The following is an 18,158-nucleotide window of genomic DNA, read 5'->3' as shown; positions in this document are numbered from 1 at the left end:
CACATGCATGGAACGGATAGCATATGTATCCCAAAAATGACATTACATTGGTTCAAAGCCATTGTTTATGAATGATGAGCTTTTTGCTAATTTAATTTTCAAGTCTGACACCATCTCTATTGTCTTTGCTCCATTACAGTAGTGTATTAGTTATGGGCTCTGTAATCTGCAAGGACAAGTAAGCTCATAACTGCTTAAACTCATCCTAAAAGTTTATCTGCTTATTTTTACCTTGTGTGTTTTAAACTACCTGGTAGACATTTGCACTGGTTTTCTGTAATCAGTGTGGGCTGGTCATTTCCCTTATTAATTGCGCTTCTAGACCTCTGATTCCTGCTGCCCCTCACGTCGTCGTGACGAGCAGGTTGGAAGAAATAATGAGCAGTCTGCTTCAGGGAGAAAGCAATTACCCACCCCAGATGAACCTGTGAAAGGAGTCTCTTGAAATCTGAAAAGGGGTTGTATATTTCAGTGGAGAGCCAGCTATTAGGCTGCCTATCAGCTCTTCGGGCTGATCTACCTTGTCTAGTAATAGGGCAGAGGCCTTTGGAGTTTATTTTAGCGGGGATAGACCACAGGGCCTGGCCCCCATTTGATGAAAAACGTGATAAAATGGGTTTTTAATTGTGATGGATCCACTATAAGCATTACTGTCTCCTTTAAAGTGGTGTTTGTGGACCAAATGATGGAATGAGGGTGCAAAAAAAAAAAAAAAAAAAAAAAAATTTTTATATATTATATATATATATATATATATATAATATATATATATATATAAATATATATATATATATATATATATATATATATATATATATTAATCAAAATAACAATTAAGTAGATTTTTCCCCTGTTTTTGCTTTGCTATACCTGCCTTTGTTTTGTTTGTTTTTTTGATTTTTTTTGCTTTGTGCTATGTTTTGTTTTGTTTGTTTTTCTTTGCTTTGTAATTTCGTTTTGGCTTGGTTTTGTAGTTCTCAAGTCATGTTAGTTGAAATAACTATTAAATAGATTTTCCCCTGTATTCCTTTGCTTTAATTTGGCTTTGCTTTGTTTTGTATTTGATGGTTTGTTTTGCTTTGATTTGCTTTATTTAATATTTGCTTTTCTTTGTGTTTTGTTTTGCTTAGCTTTTTTTGCATTTTTGTTTTGTTTTTACTTTGTCTTGGCTTGTTTTTGTAGTTTAGAGTCATGTTAATCAAAATAACTATTAAATAGATTTTTCCTCTGATTCGCTTTGCTTTACCTCTTTGTTTGGTTTTTTTGCTCTGATTTATTTATTATTTTCTTTTGTTTGTGTTTTGTTTTGCTTTGCTTTGTTTTATTGATTTTACTTTGTTTGTACTTGGTTTTGTAGTTCGTTGAAATAACTTTTAAATAGATTGTTCCTCTGTTTTGCTTTGCTTTATTTGGCATTGCTTTTTTGTTTTTGCTGTGCTTTGGCTTGATTTAGTTTTTCTTCAGTCATGTTAGCTGAAATAACTATTATAAGTCATTTTAAAATCCCCCAGTTTTCTACCCTTGTCTTTACTGACAGCATTTCTTTCTGTTGACTGTAGTGTGTTGGCTCCATTAGGTCCTCATAGTCTTCTTAGCTTTTTAGCAGAGTACCTTCCCGGACACAGATAGTCTCCTGTGATATATGTGACTGATCTGTAGATGACCTGATTACCGCCTTGACTCAACAGAAAAGGCAGTCTGTGTTGCAGCTGCCAAAAAACACTGACCTCCAATCAGACCCCTTACTTGAGGTGTCTTAACTGAACCATGAACAGGTTTGGTCTCAGATTAACAGTTTTCAGTGTCACATGATGCGTCAGAAATCATTCTAATATGCTGATTTGGAGCTCTTATGGAAATCATGAAAATATTTTCCCAGAATTTTCAGGATTTTTTGGTGAGTATAAAGTTAAAAAGAACATTTATATGTATGTATCTTTTGTAATTCGTATTGGATTTAGTGGTACTAGTCCCTGTCTTTTTCTTTCTCCCTGTTGTCATGGAAGACAGATGCACTATTGCTACTGCGAAGTCTCACTATGAGATAACATGTGAGCATTACATCATCACTTTCTGCCAAAAGTGTATCAGACGTTACGCTGGCATTCTCCCAGGTTTATTTTGGTCTGATGGTGTGCTTTTAGCTTTTTTGCAAAACTGTCAGCATCCATTAACATGCTGTGGTATTTATTTTCCAGTCAATCTGATGGATTTTGAGATTTGCTTTGTGCTGTATCATATGTTTGCAGCAGCAACCTGACCAGCAACAGGTGACATTAACGCTATCTCTGTTCAGCAGAGTAAACCAAACAACATGAATGTTTTTAGGTCAAAATAAGCATACAGATCATCAAATCGGGTATGTTTCTTTTTCTGTTCTTTCACTCTCTTCTCCATTTTGAAAAGAATAAAGAAAACACTAAAGCTAACATAAGCAACAGATAACAGATATACTTGTTTGCATATTATAACATATTTATTTGCTCACAGATTTTGAAAGAAAAAATATGGAAATTTTATCAAGTTTATTGCCTTAGAAACCATATTCGCATGGTAATAATCTATTTAACAACAAGTTAATTACAGACAACCTCCTACATCTTTAAAAATACACTTGTGAATAGTTAGTGCATGGATAATGAAATATGAATTTAAAGGGACAGGTAGTTAGTTTCTGAATGCAACTGAGGTTCGTTTCTTTTCAGAATTGGAACCAAAATCAGCAGTTGTTAGTTAGTTTCATTTTTACTCTTTTTTTTTTTTTAAAGTTAGATTTAGGGAAGTTTTACATAAAGTTAATAAAACATGCAACTAGTTTATATTTACTGACATAATGAATTAATTGTTTGCAAATATATCATGTGAGAACAAAAAGTAGTGCGGAACTATTTGAGGTATTTATTGTTGAATTTTGTGTTGTTTCAAACAACTATAAAAGGAAATATAATATACCCCAGTATGCCGTATGTAACGCACTAGTATTCAATTTTGAACAACCTATTAATTTGAAATCTTATTTATTAATTAATAATATGAAATACCATTCAGAATTTATAAAAACAAAATTAATACTTCTGTTCATCAAGGTTGCATTCAATTGATTAAAAGTGACAGCAAAGACATTTCTTATGTTATAAAAGATTTGTTTTATTAATATAACAAATAAGATTTGTTTTATACATATCTGTTTGCAATAAATGCTGTTCTTTTATATTTTCTAATCCTGAAAAAAAAAGGTTTGACCAATTCCACAAAAAATATTTAGCAATATATTGAACTGTTTCCAACATTGATAATAATATGAAGTATTCCTTTAGCAGCAAATCAGCATATTAGAAAGATTTTGATTTAGAACATAGCCTGTGTTTTTATGTGTATCTGTGGGGAAAGTAAGTTTGCTGCCCATAATTTTGCATAGAATGGCATCCGGACATGCTGATAAGTGCATATATAGTATATGTTACCTGGTCACATGACAAACTATAAGCATTGTTTCTTGATAGTGTTATCAAGCACATATTCGCTGATAAAAAGGCAAGTGATTTTCTAAAAATGCCTTGTTATCATTGTCTGCACATTTACACAGTTAGCACACGTCTGGAGCGGGTCACATCTGGATGACATCATCACCTGGGATGTGCTGCAGGTGTTGGGCCGCAAGCCTTTGATTTGACAGCACACGAAACAACCTCATGAATGATAATTCAGCCGGGGGATTCCCACATCGCCCCTACTTCATCTTCATGATTATTTCATGTCACCGAGCTCATTTATTATTCATCGCGCTCCCACAACTTTGGATAATATTTAATCACTGCATAAAAAGAATCTTCTCCTTAACATGCTAGGAATAGTAAATCCTTTAATAAGTGCATGGAATAATAAGATTTACATAGATGTACTATTTTAAGACGTGTTAAATATACATTGTCATATTTTGTGATAATTCGCTCCTTAGTTAATTCTCTCACTTGACATGTCTCACTTTTATTATGCAACTTCTAGAGGCAAATTTAGACCAGATTTCTTACTGTGTTGGTCTGTATTTCTCTTTTTATTCCAACTTTTTTACCTCCCTAGAGCACCTTTAAATTTAAATCAGAGAGCGATATCCACCTGGCTGACCACCATAAGCAAGTGTTGTATGATGGGAAGTTAGCAAACAGCATTTCCTTCACTTACAACGCCAAAGCCACAGATGCTCAGCTCTGCCTGGAGTCCTCACCCAGAGAAAACCCGTCCATATTCGTGCATTCGCCTCACGCTCTGATGCTACAGGTAAATGTCTGCTTAATGCTTAGAGACTGCGTTCTACTCTCTTAATCCTAAATAAACCACATAATGGTTGGTAATGTCACTAAATGTTAATCAGATGCTGCATTGTTTAGCTAACTCCACAAGATAATGTCAGTGTTTGCCATTCAATGTTAATTGTTTGGAGGAACACATTTCCGCTGAGATTAGTCAGAGGTTAATGTGAGTAAGTACTTTTAAAATGGCAAAAAAAACTGTAATTACTGAATACGTCTACCACTACTTTTTAATCCATTTGATTTTTGACTTTCTGTTTCTATATAGGATGTGAAGGCCATCGTTACACACTCCATTCACAGTGCCATTCACTCCATTGGCGGTATCCAGGTGCTGTTTCCTCTCTTCGCACAGCTGGATTTCCATCAGCACAGTGAAATCCAAGTGGAGAGCACTGTGTGGTAAGTAACATAATATTTGGTCAGCAAGTCTTTATCTTGATCTTTTCTTGCAGTGGTTACCCAGTTTAGTGTAATGAGATGTTTTCTGGGCAGTTCCACTCTCCTGGCCTTCCTGTTCGAGCTACTCAAGAGTTCAGTGGCAATGCAAGAGCAGATGCTTGGTGGGAAGGGTTTCCTGGTGATTGGGTACCTGCTGGAAAAGGTGATGCCTTTGTTTTTTTCTTTGTTTTTCTTATTCCAACATACAATTTAGATTGGTTAAAGCTAAAGTGTGTAATTTTCACGCTGTTAGCAGCACCAAACGGAATTGCAAAAATAAAGTTTTCAAAATAGGTTTTCCCAAACCATTGTATAGACAAAATGGTAGAAACATTGGTTGGGCCATCGCTATTATGTTGTGCCACTCAAATAAATAGAAGAATGTTTAAAACAACACATTTTTTTATACTCTTTGGGTAAATCAGCTTACAAATGTCTAATAGTTGTGCATTAATTTGAAGAATAGATGGTATTTTAACACTAAACACCATAAACTGCTAAACTTTTTGATGTGTAATGGACAAATTGTGCTTTTACTCAAGTCATGAAGCTCACAAACGTTTGCTCCTTTCTTTAAACACTTTAAGAGTATTAAGATTTGTACTTTCTGGAGTTGTCATGACCTTGATTGACTCAAGCTTTTGTATGCACAAGCTGAATTTAAAAAAACACGCACCCAATTCGATTGCTAGGACAGAGGAGAAATTGTGCATTATGGTTGATGAATGACAAATGCACTCTTAAGCATTTCCACAGTGAATGCCGGTTCAACGGCACTATTATATTCCTCCTTGTCCATGGGTTTATTGCAATGACATACACTGTCATTTTTCTTTTTTCTTCTCGCTATCTTTGCTTATTCATAGCTGTTCTTATTTCATAGTCTCAATATACCCACGGCTCCATCTAAAGTTGGCGCTTGAGTAAAAGACTCACTTTGTCATTTAACAGCAGCAGCTGTAAATCTGTGCTAGATGGCACCTGAATGATCCTGCTGCCTTGCGTCCCATTCACACGTAGCCGGCCATCTGTTTGTGTCTCGTTTATACTCACTCCTGTCTCACACCACGCACCTGTCTGGACCTCAGGTGCCAGCTGAGACTAATAACACACAAAGTTTCTACAAAGTGAAAGTCTTAGTTTAGCTGCAAAGCCAAACAGTGCCTTCAGGCTTCAGATGTTGGTTTGATATTTAGTTCATAAAGATACTTAGAATCAGAGGTTGGTTTGATAAACAAAAATCTCATAAATGTTTCTCAGGCATCACGGATGCATGTCACCAGAGCCGTTTTGGAGCAGTTCCTCGCTTTCGCCAAATACCTGAACGGCCTTAGCCACGGTGCACCTCTTCTCAAACAACTCTGTGACCATATTCTGTTCAACGCGGCTATTTGGATCCACATACCTGCGAAGGTGAGCAAGGTCATGTCTTTTCCAGAAGATACTCAGGTATACTCACAATGAAACATGACAGCAATTAGGAGCATCTGAGTACACTGTGATGGGCGCTGGTGTCATGAGACCATAGTGACCTGGTCAGATGAGCACAGGGTGATATTTGCTGAAGTAAACATAAGGCAGAGTGTTAACTCTTTAGTGTTCACATCAGAACAACACATTACGGTCAGCTTGCTTTACAGATTTAAAGCAACGCTTGCCCTCAACTTGTTTTTTTTATTGCCTAATCAATTCCTGATGCATAAAATCAAGTCCCATCCTATTTTTTTAATTGAACATTATGTTCCATACATTGAATCTCATTGAATGTCTTCTTTCATTTGAAAATAAAGAAACAAAATCGGTTGTTAACACCTTTTTATATCGACTTTAACATCCATCTCTCTTGGTTAATGAGGTTCATGTGGTGTCATCTAAAAAGCAGACACTTCTTTGTTCAAGAAAAGCTTTTTACTGAAATTGTTCACTGCTTCTAAACGGCTTCTTTTTCATCAGATTTTTTTTGGACAATAACAGCTTCACAGTCTGTCACCTCATTCACCTTGTTTAGAACCTGCCAGAAAGTCACAGCCTTGATGAAAAGTGATATTTTTCTTTAAAAAGATTTACAATTCAGTGTTTTGTGAGTGTTTGCTGTATTGTCCCAGGTATAGAGTGTAGTTCAAGCTTTGAAAAAATTTGTTTTGGAAATTCAACCCTGCCTTGTTATGACCCATGAAGGAGAGGACGAGGCGTTTCTAAAAGAGGCCAGACTCTATGTTGCTAATACATGTTGCTCAATTCAGTTTCTGCATGGCTGCTGACTGTCATGAATAAATAAAGGAGGTACGAAAACACATACAGGATCAAAACAAAAACCTTTGGTCACTGGAAGCTTGCCACGGCTCCAAAAGGAGAGAGATAGTGGCAGTTCTCTCTCTCTTTCTCTAAAGAGATGGATAGAAGAAAAAAGAAAAAGAGAAGGAGAGGGAAAGAGGGAGGGAGTATAAGAAGGAAAAAACAAAAGAAAAGTAGAACAGAGAAAGAAAAGGGAAGAAATGGATGGATGGTGGAAGGAAGAAGAAAGTATAAAAGAAAAATGGAAGGAAGAAAAGAAAAAAGAGAATGACAAAATAAGGGAAAAGAAAAATGGCAAAAAATATAAAAGATATATAAATAATATATATAAATAATATTAAATTTAACAGATAAAAAGAAAGGGAAAAGGAAGCAAAAAGAAAGAAGTGATAAAGATAAGAGAAGGAAGGAAAAAAATCAGTAGCTAGATGACTGCACTGGAAGGAAGGAAGGAAGGAAGGAAGGAAGGAAGGAAGGAAGGAAGGAAAGAAAGAAAGACAGAAAGAAAGTGAGGGAAAGGGAAGGGACAAAAGTGAGGCAGAAAGGAAAAATGGATTTATGGATGATGGTTGGAAGAAATATAGAAAGAGAAAAAAGAAAATGAAAGAAAAGTGAGGAAGAAAAATGACAAAATCAGAAAAGGGGAAAGTAAGAGAATGACAAAAGAAGGGAAGAAAATAGTAAAAAAAAAGATAATTAAAGGGAAGAGGGAAAGGGAAGCAAAAAGAAAGAAGTGATGAAGATAAGAGAAGGAAGGAGAAAAATCAACAGTTAGATGAATGCATTGCAAAGAAAGAAAGAGAAAGCAAAACAGGAAAGGAGCCAGAAGGAAGCAAATAAAAAGAGAAAAAGTGAAACGAAAAGAAAAAATGGATATATGGATGATGAAAGGGAGACTTATAGAAAGGGGTGGGGGGGGGGGTAAAAGAAAAGAAATGAGAAAGAACAAGAAAGAAGGAAAAAAAGAAGGCAGGAAGGACAAAAGTCAGAAAAGGGGAAAAGAATGCCCCAAAAAGGGAAGAACATAAAAGTAAAGGGGAAAAGCATTACTAGATGAAAAAGAGAGAAAAAGGGAAAACATGGCTAAAAAAAAGAAAAAACAGGAGGAGACATGAAAAGGAAAGAGAGGAGGTGAAAGAAAGAAGGAGAGAGACAGGGGGAGTGTGAGAGTAGTTGAGGATAATGAACTGAGCAGCACATGCAGCAGTGTTCTCTCCTCAGGCCACAAGAGTTCATGGACTGTCATCATGTTTACTATCCTCCCTCCGTTCCTTCCCATCATCCCTGGCCGTCCTCACTGGAGAGCCCAGTCTGCCTGCTTGAGTGGCCTGTAATTGGATGAGTTATGTACCTTCATCAGCATTTTTATGTCCTCCAAGGTTTTCCCACAGCACCGTCACTAGTCAGGCCTGACCTGCTGCTCACAAACAAACCACAGCACCTTTTGACTTTCAGCTTCACCCAAAAATACTCACCATATTTGCTGTTCTATCATGCCAGAAGTGTTGCGCCCACAGAAATCCAACAAGAAAAGCATTTTAATGAGGGATCTTGGGATGCAGTTTAGAAACAACAGACAGACGATGGAAAGTAATCATCAGTGTTTTGTATTCTTACCTGAGGCAGCTGTAACCTTTTGTAACTATGTATGTATCTGTGTGTGTGTGTGTGTGTGTGTGTGTGTGTGTGTGTGTGTCTGTGTGTGTGTGTGTGTGTGTTTCTGTTGTTCAGGTGCAGCTCTCGCTGTACACGTACCTTTCTGCAGAGTTTATTGGCACGGCAACCATCTACAACACCATCCGTCGAGTGGGGACTGTGCTGCAGATCATGCACATACTGAAGTATTATTACTGGGCTGTGAATCCTGACCACACCAGCGGCATCACACCCAAAGGCCTGGGTCTGTACACACACACACACGCACATGCACACTCACAATTTTCATGCAAATAAATCTAAATTAATTTATACAAATTATATGTAAATGTATGTTAAAAATATTAATAATTAAAAAAAAGACAAATATAAAAATATGAAAACTATTAAATATTAAAAAATATATTTTTATATTTCATAGCTGCCACTGTCCACTGATAGAGTACAATTTGGTGTCTTATTACTTTATTTTTTCTGAAGAAGCTTTGCAGTGTTCACATATTGCACGACCAGTAACTGTGGAAAATTGTGACATTTTAATAAATTTTCATAATTTTTTTTTTTTTTTTTTTTTTTTTTTATTTTATGTGACCAAAGAAGAAAAAAAAAAAAACAAGAGTCAAACATACATTTTTACTCCCATAAACTTGCTATTAATGGCAATCGTGTTACCCAGTCAAAATTATTATTATTATTATTATTTAATAATTATCTTTATAATGAACTAATAATATTAATTCATTATTTATTTATTTTGTATATTTTATGTCTTGTTTATTTAACATTAATATAATATTTTTTGCTTGAAAATAACTGAATTATAAATCAAGGTGTTAAACAACTCCAACATACATTTTGCTAGAATTTGGAAAAACTTTTTATGCATTAAATATAAAATAAAGCATTAAAACTCTGTTTTACCACATCACCTGCATTTCACCTCAGTCAATCTTCCACTTTGTCTAAAAGCGTCTGCATGAACTCCCCATGTACTCACAAGAGCTTCTTATGGGCTCTTTGTGTCTCCTCGTCTTGTCCGCAGTTATCATGAGTGACTACAGCGGCTCGGATTATCGCCCCGCTGCTGTCACCTCCTGATGAGAAGCAGCGCTTTTAAATAAACACCATGCTGGTGCTTTTCCCTGAAATTTGGCACAATTTCTCTTTCCCATCCTTTCAGCCATGTTTTAAACCCTCTGTGCAGAGGTAGAAAAGAGCACAGAGGAGTAATAACCCATAAAAGCTCCACATTGTGATAGACAGTAGAACTTGCCATGTGGACTGAATTTCACAAGGCTCACCCTTGGCAGTTCACAACTGAAAGGCCTTGTGAATGAAAATATGCTTTTCTTTTGCTCTCTTACAGCCCTTTTTCATAGATCATGGCTTTTAACTGTACCTCTCACTCTTTTTTCTATTCTTTCCTGTCTTATAACACACTTTCAGGTGCACACTCTCTTTTTCCTCTCCTCTGTTCTGTTTCGTCTCTCTTTTCCTCATGCCAGAGCTTCCACTGTCCTCTCTGTAAAGATTTCCTGCTGAAGTTGAAAGCACCCACAGCTAGAATCTTTTAGACTTTCATGTCCTCTGAATAATTCACAAATATTCTCTTAATAAATAAGTAATTTTGAGGTCAGGAGTTTATGAGCTTTTGACTATTTTAGAACAATTTCATTGTTTGTTAAAACACAGAGAGGCAAAAATTGCCTCGTGAGAACGTTTTGCATAAATTGACTGTATATACAGGAATTCGTGTTAGCACAGTGGTGTTCAGTTCTTTAATAAGCAGAAGACAGACAGATTAAAAGGATTTCAGAGATGCAGCATGCTTGCACATTCACTGTGGGACTGGGGAATCTAATTGTGCTCAGTTATTCCTTTTGTTCTGCTCCTGCAAGGTTGTGTGATCTGGATTCTGTACAGAATATGAGCTTAGCATAACCATAGCTGAATTTGCATTAAATGAAGAGTCTGTAGAGCTATAGATTATCAGTTAGCACCCAGGATAAATGGCTGCTTTTAAACATTCAGTGCTTATTTTTGCAGAGCTTTTTGTTTTAGTCTTGTCTTTAGTGTTGTCTTTTGACAAAATTTTTGCAGAGCTTTTTGTTTTAGTGTTGTCTTTTGACAAAAATATGCTTTAAATATAGTCAATATCATCATATTTGCTATTTTTTTTTTTTCCTGTATAAACTGTAACTCATTTTAGCTGACAAACACATTTGGTAACTCTTTAGTTTAGGGACTAATTCTCATTTTAGCATGCATATTACTAGCATATTGGGTATTTATTAGTACACAGTTTTCCAGTTTTTTTTTTTTTTTTTTTTTTTTTCATATTTTCAATAATACATAATGTTGTTGACATACATTACCCATCAAAGGGCTGGTTTAGGGCTGTTAAGATTAAATAAAAAAATACAGTAAAGCAGTAATACCGTGAAATATTATTACAATTTAAACTAAATATTTTCTTTTTGAATATATTTAAAAATAATTTGTTTCTGTTAAGGCAAAGCTGATTTTTCAGCGTCATTACTTAGGTCTTCAGTATTCAGTTTGCTGCTCAAGGAACATTTCTTATTTCTATCAATGTTAAAAATAGTTGTGCTGCTTAATATTTTTATGGAAAACATGATTTTCAAACCTGTTTTTCGAAAGTTAGAAATTCAAATGAACATTTTTATCAAAAGTCTAACAGAAAGTTCAAAAGAAGCATTCATTTTTGAAATAGAATAAAATCTTTGTAACATTATAAATGTCTTTTCAGTCTTTTGATCAGTTTAATGTGTCCTTGTTAAATATATGTATTAATTTAAAACATTATAATAATCTTACTGACCTCAAACAGTTGCTTGGTAGTGTATTTGTCAGTAAATTTGTTGACGAGACACTGAAGACATGCTGGAGAAACAGCTGCATAGCTAAACGCTGAAACTAATCGACCACATGTTCTTCAGACAAGTTGAGCTCAGGTTGATCCATGGTCTATTTTTCTCTTTGCCTGCTGCTTTTCAAGATAAGATAGTCTTTCATCTTCTTTATTCTTAATAACCTTCAATAGTTAGTGTGGTTGTGTTATGTTCAATAGATATCCAATTTGTCTTTATCTCAATCTGAAATGATTCTGCTGTGTTTTATGTGAGCCTGAAGAATGAGTAATTAATTATCTGAGGCACAGTAATATCAAATCTTCCCAGATTGTCATGATTTACTTCTCCGCAGTCTTCTCTTATGCTATCAATAAAATAAGCAGTAAGCCTTCCATCGATAAAATTAGAGATCATTTTTGGTTAAATGGTAAAGCCTGTAATTTGGCTTAGTGGTGGATTGCATTACTGATTTTGCTGAGGCTTTTTTGTGTTGTTGACCCATCGGCCTTGTTTCGATTCCACACACAAACAGATTCAGATCGCAGCGGTGGCTGGTGCGGGGGTGGAGATGGCGGGTGACTAGCATGGGTCGTGCCAACTGTACTGTGTTTTGTTTTGAAATGAGAGGCCAGTCTCACTTTTTTATTGCTAATGGCCAGTGGTAATGCTGTTTTTGAGGCTTCCAGGTGCTGGAAAGACCCTTAAAGCAATTCAAATTGTCTCATGCTGTCTTTGGTTGTACAAGCTAAGTAGTAAATCATTCTTTCAGACAGAGAGTTTCATGTGGAGGTTAAGATGTTTTAAATAACATGAGTTAACATCTTTTTAAAGTTAATACAAATTAACCCTCTATAGCCCTATTTGGACAGTAATTGTTTCTCAGGGGGGCGTAAGTGATTTTCACCATTTACAGGGGGTAGTCGGTGATTTAATTGCTGTCCAAATCCAGGATGTCTGTGTTTTTCTCTCACCACCCCCGTAAAAATCCCCGGCCAAATGACCTACTGTTTTTTGACAAACACCAAGGTCGTGTGGTAATTTAATTGCCGTCCGAATCCACATCTTTGAGTTTACAAGAAGAAATCGATTCAAAATTCAGTGCTTAAACCCTTTTTGAGCACTCCCAAACACCGTAAGGTACGTTAACTGTTGTACTTCGGTGTAATTTGCATACATATTTATTTCTGAAATTGTGGAAAGTATTTAAAAGAACAATACTTCATAACTGCTCACAGTGACTGGGAGCAGAAAGAGAAGAAAAGCATGCAAGCATTCGAAATGGGTCTTTATTATGGCAGCAGCAGGTATGCAATACAATTTTAAAATGTGTATTATAAACGGATATGTAGGCTACATAACTATATTGTGTATAATTATATACAACTATAGCGCATCTTTTTAAACATGAGATTTAAATGATCAAATAATAAATAGGATTATATATTATAAAATATGCTTGGAATAATAAGAATACATTTTACATAAGTATTTTTAAATGCATTTTACACAAATTTTGTAAATAAAATTCATTTTATTTACAACAGACAGTTCTGTGACTGGTCACGTGAGCAGCGTGTTCCCAGGTTCGTATGATCACAAAACTCACTCCTCCTCTATGAATAGATTGCCATCCGAATCCATGAGTTTTATCACTGAGGTGATATGTACATTTATTTTTACAGATATGTATATTTATATTTTCCACATGAGAAACTTTTACCGTCCGAATTGGGCTTAAGGCAGCAAATATCTTTTTTTTTAAGAAGTCTCTTATGCTCTGCAAGGATGCATTTATTTGAACAAAAGTACTGTAAAACACTAATGCTGTTTGTTTTATATTTGAATATATTTTAAAAGTAATGTATTCCTGTAATGCAAAGCTGAATTTTCAGCATCATTACTCCAGTCTTCATTGTCTCATAATCCTTCAGAAATCACTCTAATATGCTGCTAAAGAAAGAAATCTTATTAATGTATTATTATTGAAAACATTATTATTATTTTTGTATTATTGTTAGTGCTATCAAACGATTAATCACGATTAATCGCATCCAAAATAAAAGTTATGTCAAATATGTGTGTGCACTTATGTGTATACAAATACATACACATACAGAATATATTTTGAAAATATTTACATGTATTTACATGTGTATATTTATATGATTTATATTATATATAAATATATTTAATATAGAAATATAAATTTTTCTTAAATATATGCGTGCATGTTTTTGTATTTATATATACATACATTTTCACATTACACACACATATATTATGTAAACAAAAACTTTTATTTTGGATGCAATTCATCGCAATTAATCGTTTGACAGCACTAATTATTACTGAAAACAGTTGTGCTACTTCATTTTTTTTTCCATTTTATTTTCAATTTAGATTTTACAATCAATAGAAAGTAAAAATTAAAAGATAAAAAAACATTCAGATGGTAAAATATATTTTTTTGGTCAATTTATTGCATCCTTGCTGTATTTTATATATATATATATATATATATATATATATATATATATATATATATATAATATATATATAATATATATATATAATAATTATATATATAAAATAATATAAATTATTTATAAAATACATCAAATCTGTATTATGTACACATAGATTTACACACATAAAATATTCCTTAAAAACATGATTAAGGCTTATTTTCTTTCGGGGAGAAAAATCAATCACAAAACCATATAGCATAAAAAAACAATAATTTCAAAATAAGATAAAAACAAAATATCTAAAAAACATAACACGATTGTACACACACATATACACACAAGTGCAGAAGATGAAGGACTATCTTATCTTGAAAAGCAGCTGGAGCTGAGATTAATACACCATCATGAACCTCCAAACCCCTGCGACACAAAAAGAAACACTCAAACACGTTTGGCAATTACGCCAGGTGAAGAGGTCTGAGAGCAGCGCTCCTAAACTATGGAAAAGTATTTGTCTCTGGTTGCCAAGTAGGTAATTCCCTGTGGCGGTCCACATTGATTTATTCTTCATTTGTCAAACTCTGCAGTCTTTTTTTTGTCTTTTCCCACAAAGGAATGGGTTATAGAGAAAGCAGTATAACATAATGAAGTGTTCAATTACTGCAACAAAGACTTCTGTTTTACATTGGAGTAAAATCAGCTAACCACAAACCTTTCTCTCTCACACACACACTCTCTCTATCTCTGTAAAAGCAAGCAAGACCTCACAAATTAAAGTCATGCATCACTCCTGCCTATTGTTTTCAACAGCACAGACAGTCTTTCCTCAGCAGTGTCTTGAGGAACATAGAAAGACTCCCTCAAGAAGCATCAAGCACACAAGCGAACAGTCCTTTTGTGTATACTGTACTTAACTTTTGTTCTTGCATATAACAAACCTCAGTACTCAAGACAGTAATAGAGCTGTCTGTAGATGTCTGTGCCATTAAATTGGATGTGTTGTTGTTTGGATAGCTAGTTGTAAACATGTTGACAGATTGACTAACTTTCACTAACTAGCGGCTAGTTGTAAACATGTTGACAGATTGACTAACTTTCACTAACTAGCGACAGATTTAAGTTAAAAGAAAACAGTTGACGTACCCTTTGTTACTGTTGCTTCCAGCTAAAATACACCGTCCACTATCCTTAATTTTGCTTTTTGCAGTTTTATAAATTAGCATAGATATATGCATAGAACAAGCATCGTTTAGTCTGACGAAACTCTAAACAAATATGTAATTGGATTTGATGTGAGAGGACAACAGGGGATGGACTTTTTCACTGAAGACATTATGAATTCCTTGTTATAGATTAGATTTTGTCCCATCTAACTAGCGACAGATTTAAGTTAAAAGACCTTAATAATGGAAAAGGTTTTTTTTTTTTTTTTACAAACATGCAGCTGTTCACTTCACAAGACATTAACTAATAGAGTCATGTGGATTACTTGTGGATTATTGTGATGTTCTTAATCAGTCGTTTGGACTCTCATTCTGACGGCACCCATTCACTACAGTGGATCCATTGGTGATCAAGTGTTATAATGCTGAATTTCTCCAAATCTGTTCCTGTGAACTACTCTACATCATGCATGGCCTGAGGGTGAGAAAATTTTCAGCAAATTTTCATTTTTGGATCAACTACTACGACTCACAAAAGCGCCCTCTGTGGTAATCATGGGAAGTGTGAACATTTTTTGCGTGCACATGGTTAATCACCTTTGTTAATGTTTAGCTGGTCAAAACCCAAGTCCAGTTCTGCTGCAAGAAAGCTTTGTGTAAAACTGCAGGGGCTGAATAAATTCTCCTCCTTTTGGCTTCGTTTTCCCATTTTACTGGCTTTACAAGATAAGCCATAGTATGACTCCAAACCCAATTACAGCATATTTACTGTGGCCTGCATTAATATTTACACCCTCTGAAGGGATCGTTTTTAATTTCACTTCTGTATGTGTCCTGCAGATCCATTTTGATATGAAGCTTTCTCATATACTGCTGTTTGGGCCAATCTTAAGGAGAGTGCACTGCGTAGGGGGGATGTGAGAGTACATATGCATTGATTATCTGTTTGACACCATGCCAGATTCATTACTCTTTGCAAATAAGAGACAGCATTTGCAGTGCGTGTTCATATTCACAATCAATTAAACGGTACAGGAAGAAGTCTTATTAAGTAAAAGAGATATCAGTCATTCTATTGATCTGTTTAGTTTTGTTTTAATCATGACTTTGATCTTCTAATGAGATCCAGTAGACAGGCAAATTAATTAAAAATACATTTTTTCCCTTTGTTTTGCTCAATTTTGAGATAAACTTGGCACCAATTTATGGCCAGTTGTTCCAAAGTCACTTAGATTGCAGATTTTGGTGTTTACTAATGAAATTACGTGTTTAATATTAGTTTTAATACTGTAATGGCTGTTCAGATTAATGTCGGTTTAGGAATAATCTATTTTGTTCCGAATTGATGAATTATTTAGAGAAAAATGCATACTGTAATTACTCAGCATATTGACCAGGTTGGTAACATCCCATGATCTCACTTTAAAAAGTGCTTGCTTTAAAAACGATCACTTTGAATAAATGATTAAGACAATGGACAATCCACTGCAGACTCTTAAACTAAACTAGATAATCTGTTTAATAAAAGCAATGCTAATCTCGTCAATGAAATGATTGATAAAAATGTTTAGTGTCGTTTTTTTCGTCATCGGCATTGAAGACAATGCAGAAAGATGTATTTGACAATAACTGAAACCTGCTTGAGCTGAACACTGGACACTGGTAAACTGAGCTAATTAACACTTTACTAGCGAGTTGATTAGCTCACTCAAATGCATATTATGCAAATGAGATTAATCAGCTGCATCCACAACACAAACATATATTATGTCGCACAATGAAGCTAATACATGGAATTACATTTTAGATGTGTCAGTCACATTGAGAATATGCTGCAATATTGTAAACAATCTCTAAAATAATAATAATAATAATAAAAAACAGCAGTCTACAAAAGCATGGAGAATTCACTTCTAAAAATATACTTCAATATACTTATTATATGACAAATAATACTTATATTCATCTGTTATTTTAGGGTCTTTTAGGATGTTTTCAGGAGATGTATTTTGCTAATCTTACCTGTCTAATACATGTTTGAATTAACTTTTTTTTTTTTTTACAGTATAAGAACTGAAAATTAGTTTGGTTGAAAAATTGCTGTTAAGTTTATTTTATTTAATTTTATTTATTTTTATATGTTTTTTTTTTAATATTTTATTTTTAGTATTTTGTGTATGGTAGCCAAATAAAATTGTAAATAAATAAATAAAACACTATAAAATTATTGTGATGGAATACTTAAATTTAAAACACGTTTGTCAAAAGAAAAAAAAAATAGGATGGAAACAAAATAGATTTGCATTTAATGTGTTTATTGAATGACTGTTTGAATTGTTTAATATTTGCATCAATATTCAATAAATATTTATCTGAATTTTATAATTAGTAACAGGACAGCTTCTATTTATTCAGGAAATATATAGTGAAGCAAAATCTGAGCATGTTGATCTTTATTTTAGAAATGGAAAAAACTATGCTTTACAGTTCTTGATGAATGAAACCTTTAGAGACGTGTAATTTCTCTAAAAATTGCTGGTCGCTGCTGTCAAATGAATAGGGAAAGAGACATCTTAAATGAAGCAGAGCTGATCATTTCAGACAGTGTAGTAACATATGATTGGTGGTGATCAGACCTCCAGAGATGAATGTGCGAATATGACAGCTAATCAATTTGTGTTTCATTTTATATCAATGCTCAGGCCATTCCAAGTAAAACAGCAAATTAAAAGCTGTCACACATCCACACTGTGTTCAAAAGGAGCTCTAGGAGGATGAGACCATCACAGATGTTTCTGAAATGAACTGTGGCCTGTTGAACTCTAGCTGTCTTCCCGTCTGGAGTTAATAAGGGCTTGGCTTTTCTTCTGAGAACTCTGCCCTCTGTAACGCTCTTCTCGGCTGCCAGAAGCTGCTGTCCGTGTCGCAGCTCTCCACTGACACTCGTTGACA

At 34.4% G+C, this 18,158-nt stretch overlaps 1 pseudogene; it reads left to right on the top strand.

Moving 5' to 3' along the window:
* Window positions 1–18,158, top strand: part of LOC109076556 — a 247,798-nt pseudogene that overhangs the window by 65,834 nt on the left and 163,806 nt on the right.

Source organism: Cyprinus carpio, chromosome B15 (genome assembly GCF_018340385.1).
Source record: "Cyprinus carpio isolate SPL01 chromosome B15, ASM1834038v1, whole genome shotgun sequence".
Taxonomy (NCBI): domain Eukaryota; kingdom Metazoa; phylum Chordata; class Actinopteri; order Cypriniformes; family Cyprinidae; genus Cyprinus; species Cyprinus carpio.
This window is presented reverse-complemented; position numbering and strand designations above follow the sequence as displayed.